Genomic DNA, 5,889 nt, shown 5'->3' with positions numbered 1-5,889 from the left:
TAGCACAATCACACACATCCCAGGGGAACTAAAAATACATTTTTGAGTGGTCTTTTAAAATACACCAATATTCAGCCTCTGTCTAGTAAGATTTTGGATTCTTTAATGGCAGAAATATTTGCAGTTGTTTTAGATATGGCACTTAATGGTAACAGTAACCTATGATAGTCATCACCAGCTGGGGGAACATTCTCCTTTTAAAGAGACATGGGTGAGTATAGTATGATCACTCAGCTGATCTTTGTATCTTAAAGGTGCCTGTGTCATAAAACAACAACCAGGACTGAGAATCATACTTGCAGTTTCCTGGAATTAGGAGAGGCCATCTCTGGGGACCTTTTTCTTTTTCAGTTTCTACTTATCATGTTGCTTCCATCTGGCAAGTAGTTGCTTTAGACAGTTTCTTAGTTTAGCTTCTACCTGAAGAATACCTGGTCAACACCAGGCAGAAAGAAAGAACATAAAATAGCACTTGTAGAATATACCAACATACACAATACCACACACACACACACACACACACACACACACACACACACACACACACACCAACTACATTTGCAACATATATGTAGCCAGTCACCAAAGAACAGCGTGCTGATTGGCTCAGGGCCAGATGTACTGCTCCCCTGGAATTTAAAATGGGGATGGATTTAACTTCATTGAAACCACTTTGGGTGGCATCCTGGAGGGATATGAGCATGTATCTACTCATTCCAGACAGACAAAAGAAAGAAACCACTGAATCAAAACTTGGTTAATCAATGAATTTATTTGGGGACTTATGAGAGTATAGGTGAGGGGTTACTCACAGAGACAGAAATGACTCAAAGGCAGCTTTAATTACAAAAGGCTACCCAAGCATGGGGTGTTTAATCTATGAGAAAATTGATTGTTACCTAACAGACTGCCTGAGGGGTGGGCTGGTTCTCAGGAGGAATTGGTGGTTGTCCCTTAAACAGTTACACCCATAGCAGTGTCTTTACCACATAGATACTTTGGTGGATATGTCTGATATCTATGTTGTATACAAATATTTCAGCTTACCAGAATGAAGCAGTTGTAGTGAGGTGAAAGAAATGGAAGTAGATGTTTTAGTGATGTTCAAACTATGCCTTGTAGCAGCAGTGGGGACTCGATGTTTTGCAGCTAAAACATGAAGGAATGAAAGGCTTTTCAGTTCACAAGAGAAATTGCTTAGGTTTTCCTTTATTTATTTTTCTCAGAAACACATTTCTAGGACAACCTTGACATCTGACAGGACTAGCTTGTTCTGAAACATGGTATAAGATGATAAGGTGCACCGGGTGGTGGTGGCACACACCTTTAATCCCAGGACTAGGGAGTCAGAAGCAGGAGGATCTCTGTGATTTCGAGACCAGCTGGTCTACAAGAGCTAGTTCCAGGACAACCTCCAAAGCCACAGAGAAACCCTGTCTCGAAAAAAACCAAAAAACAAACAAACAAAAAAATGATAAGGTGCTATGCAGATCAGTACAAAATTATGTTTGTGGTTATTTCAATTATGAATATTAATATTTCACAACTTTCTGTGTTTTCTACTATATAAACACATTTTCAGACCCTTCATGTAGTTTCACCACCTCTCAAAGTATAATGAATAATACAAAGACTAATAAATTTAGGTGATTTATCCAAGGTTGATTAAGAATCTTGAGTTTGTATATCATTCAATAATTTCCTCTTCTGCTGTGCTTAATAGTGTAATATTGCTGGACAAGTATTCCTCATCAGAAATACATGGGGATGGAAATGCTATAAACTTCAGACCTGGGAAAAGGGAGATTTTGACATGTTTGTATGTGCATGAACTCTCTTAAGAATAAACCCCAAGTCAAACATAGAGCTCCTAGACATCCAGTACTTTTGGTATAAATATATTTTGACTGTGACACATTGAGTAAGGTCAGTTGTAAATTTTCCACTCAAAAATTTTCAATTTCAGATTTTCGATTAGAAATGCTTAGCTTGTGTCAATTTAATTTTATTTTACATTGCTTAAGGGAAGAGTGGTATGTGCAGAGAATTAGAAATGGTCCAAGATGTAGTTACTATTGTGAAAGGTGAGATCTGTGGGAATGAAAGTATGTCTGTGGCTTTGGCTTAAGATAAATAATTGAACATGTGTGAATGAGGTTTAGTTTTTCTGAATTCCATTTTATATGACAAATTGATACTCCTGAATGATAGTACCTCCAGGTATGAAGTCTTCAATGCTCATTAATCTTCATTTTCTAAAGAAATTTCTTACATTCTCATCAAATACCCTTGATTAGCTATGCTATCTGGCATTCATGAAATGCTCCAGACTACATATCTATTATGCTATAACTACTTTGAGCCAAGCATAATTAAGGTCTTTTTATCCATATCCACATGAATGAATATGACAATTTACATTAACCCCAGTGTAGTAGGTTTGTAAAAGGAACCCCAAAGGGAGTGGCACTTTTAGGAGGTGTGACCTTGTTGGAGTAGGTGTGGCATTGTTGGAGGAAGTGTGTCACTGTGGAGGTGGGCTTTGAGGTCTCCTTTGTTCAAGCTACACCCAGTGAGACGATTCACTTCCTATTGCCTATGCAAGAAGTAGAACTCTCAACTCCTTCTCCAACACCATCTCTGCCTGCACACCACCATGTCCCACTGTGATGATGATAATGAACTGAACCACTGAACTGTAAGCCACCCAATTAAATGTTTTCTTTTATAGAGTTGCTGTGGTCATGGTGTCTCTTCACAGTAATATAAATCCTAACAAGACCCAGAAAGTTGTAATTTCATGATGATATTGATTTAGATTTTTAACAAAACAATCCTATTTTACATATCAAACCCAGTTCCCTCTCCCTCCTATCTTCCCATTCCCTCTACCATCTTACCATCCCACCCCCCATTTACTCCTCAGAGAGGGTAAGACTGCCCATCGGGAATCATCAAATTCTGTCACATCATTTGGGGTAGACCCAAGGCCCTCCTTCATGTATCTGGGATGAACTAGGAATCCCTCCATAGGGAATGGGCTCCAAAAATCCAGTTCATGCACTAGGGATAATTACTGGCTCCACTGCCAGTGGGCCTCATAAACTGCCCAAGCCTCCCAACTGTCACCTGCATTCTGGGGTCCTAGTTTGGTCTGAATTGCTCAACATCCTTAGCCATCAGGAAAATGCAAATCAAAGCAACTCTGAGATACCATCTTACACCTGTCAGAATGGCTAAAATAAAAAAAAAAAAAACACCAATGAAAGTTTATGCTGGAGAGGATGTGGAGTAAGGGGAACACTCTTCCATTGCTGGTGGGCGTACAAACTTGTACAGCCACTTTGGAAATCAAAATGGTGGTTTCACAGAAAACAAGGAATCTATCTACCTCAAGACTCAGAACTACCACTCTTGGGCATATAACCAAAGGATTCACATTCATACAACAAGGACATCTGCTCAACTATGTTCATAGCAGGATTATTTGCAATAGCCAAAACCTGGGAACACCCTAGATGCCCCTCAACCAAAGAATGGATAAAGAAAATGTGGTGCATATACACCATGGAGTACTACTTAGCAATACAAAGCAATGGCATCTTGAAATTCACTGACAAATGGATGAAACCAGAAGAAACCATCCTAAGTGAGGTAACCCAGACACAGAAAGACTGATTTAGCTTTTATAGCTCACAACTGTTTCCTTATATAGTGTGACCTCTAAAATGAAAGAGGATATAGGATATTTTATCATTTCTTCATTGTTTTTATTGTTTTTTTGGAAGCGTTCCTAATTGACAAAATCAACTGTGAGATTAGCTTATCTGTCAGTCATGACTTTTCGGTGATTAATTATCAATTATTTAAAACATAAGCAGAAATTTGCTCGTACTAAACTACTCTTTGTTTTTCAGCAGAACATATGTTCTCTTTAATCTTTAGCAGTTATAATCACAGCTGAAATCAGAAGCTCATATAAACCTGAAAATTTATAACTTTCTTTCTCTGTGTCAGTTCAGTGCAAGGTACATTCTATGTGTTCTCATATTTAATCTCATTTTTAAATTTTCTGCAGTAACTTGTGAACAGTGATGCTTAGCAAATGTCAGCAATTTGATGAATGTTCCAATGTCATCCAGTAACTGAGAATGCTTTAACTTTCCCTGGTCAGGCGTATGACTTTGTAACATTGGGAATATGCAACATTCTCTACTTACCTTTCTTGTTGCATATTTCCTGAAAACACAGGGCTCTGTTGTGTCTATTTTTGGTTCATTTAAAAATTTTCAGGTTTGACCATTGTTTTGCATAATCATATCTCCATCTGCAAGCAGAAAACATTATCAATGCAATTTGCAAATGCTATAACTTAACCTTTCTTATTTGCTTCCTCGTAACACTAAACTCTGTGTGTATTCAGGCTTAGAAGTTATTTTCAATAATTGTGGCCTGTTTTTACTGCCTCCCTTAAACTATTGCATTAATTTATTCTGCACACTAAGAATCACACAGCAAAACTGCCTTTCATTTCGCTAATTTAACCTATGTTTGTCAAACAGCTGCCATAAGACAGTATACATGTGCCTTTTCACACTGACAAGGCAAAAAATAAAACCCAACAGAAGCAAGATAAGTAGAGATGGATTTATTTAGAGTCATGTTTTGAGGAAAAACAGTCCATTACAGCCAGTAAGGAATAGCTTCAGTTCACATTGTTTCCAGAGTCAGAAAACAGAGACAGACGAATGTTGGCTCTCAGTTTGATTTCTCTTGTTTCAGAAGAAGACCACAACCAATGGGATAGTTCAACCCACATTCAGGGGTAAGCCCTTCTTTAGTGATTCTTGGAAACTTCCTCCAAGTCACATCCAAAGGTATATCTCCCAACTGCTTTCAAATCCTGCAGAGGTAGCAATGAAGATTAACCACATAAAACAGATGCCATTTGATATTTACACAAAACATCTAGTTATTTATTTAACAGAATAGCAGTCCGTATGATTCTGTAAATACTCCCTGGCATGATGCACATTCTTTTGTGAATATCTTACATTTTTTGGGACATTTCCCATATTTTTTGTTGTCCTTTGGGGCTTTTGTTTTTTACAAGCTACACATCTTAAACTCTCTTTTTCCTTATTTCTGTAAAAGTATGAAGTTCTATTATGATTAAGTGTGTAGGTGTATTATATCAGGACTCCACTTTGCATTTAATTCCATATGAATTTAGTTATTAATATTATTGCTAATTTACAAATTAGGTAACTGAGAGAAACAGAACTGTCCCCTGCATTTTCCTTTGTTTTCATTTAAAATTCTACAATTCAAAACAATACAAAATAAATATTTCTCTAGTTTGTGAAGTTTAGCAAAACCATGAGCCATAGCTCAGAATGATCCTATAGTATACACTGCTCTTTATAGACTATGGATTTAAGGAGGACTGAATAAATTAAAATACTAATTAAAAATTTATCACATAACTTTGTCCCCACACCAAGTACTATAATCTTGATTAGATATCAATACAGAAAATTAAAATTCCAAACCTTTGATATTATGGCATGTAAGATATTGCTTTTAAAGTCCCACTTTTTCATTTTTAGCTGCTGAAGTTCTCTTTTTCTCTTTCTTCACAAATACTCTTTTTTTTTAGATATAGTCAAAGATAGTGCTTCCAACAACAGAATTGCTCTCCAGGAGAACTGGCCTGTTGTTAGACATAGGATTTGAGTCAAATTCACTGTTTGGTTCTTCAGCCATACTCCATGCCAAGAACACTATTATCCATGGAGACTCATTGACACAGAAGACAGAGAGCTTGTGGAGAGGCCAGGAAGCAAAATAGGTCAAAGAAAATGATTTTTAGATAGCTTCCTCTTCTAA

This window comes from Cricetulus griseus, chromosome 6 (genome assembly GCF_003668045.3).
Source record: "Cricetulus griseus strain 17A/GY chromosome 6, alternate assembly CriGri-PICRH-1.0, whole genome shotgun sequence".
Lineage (NCBI taxonomy): Eukaryota > Metazoa > Chordata > Mammalia > Rodentia > Cricetidae > Cricetulus > Cricetulus griseus.
Note: the sequence above shows the minus strand (reverse complement) of the source record.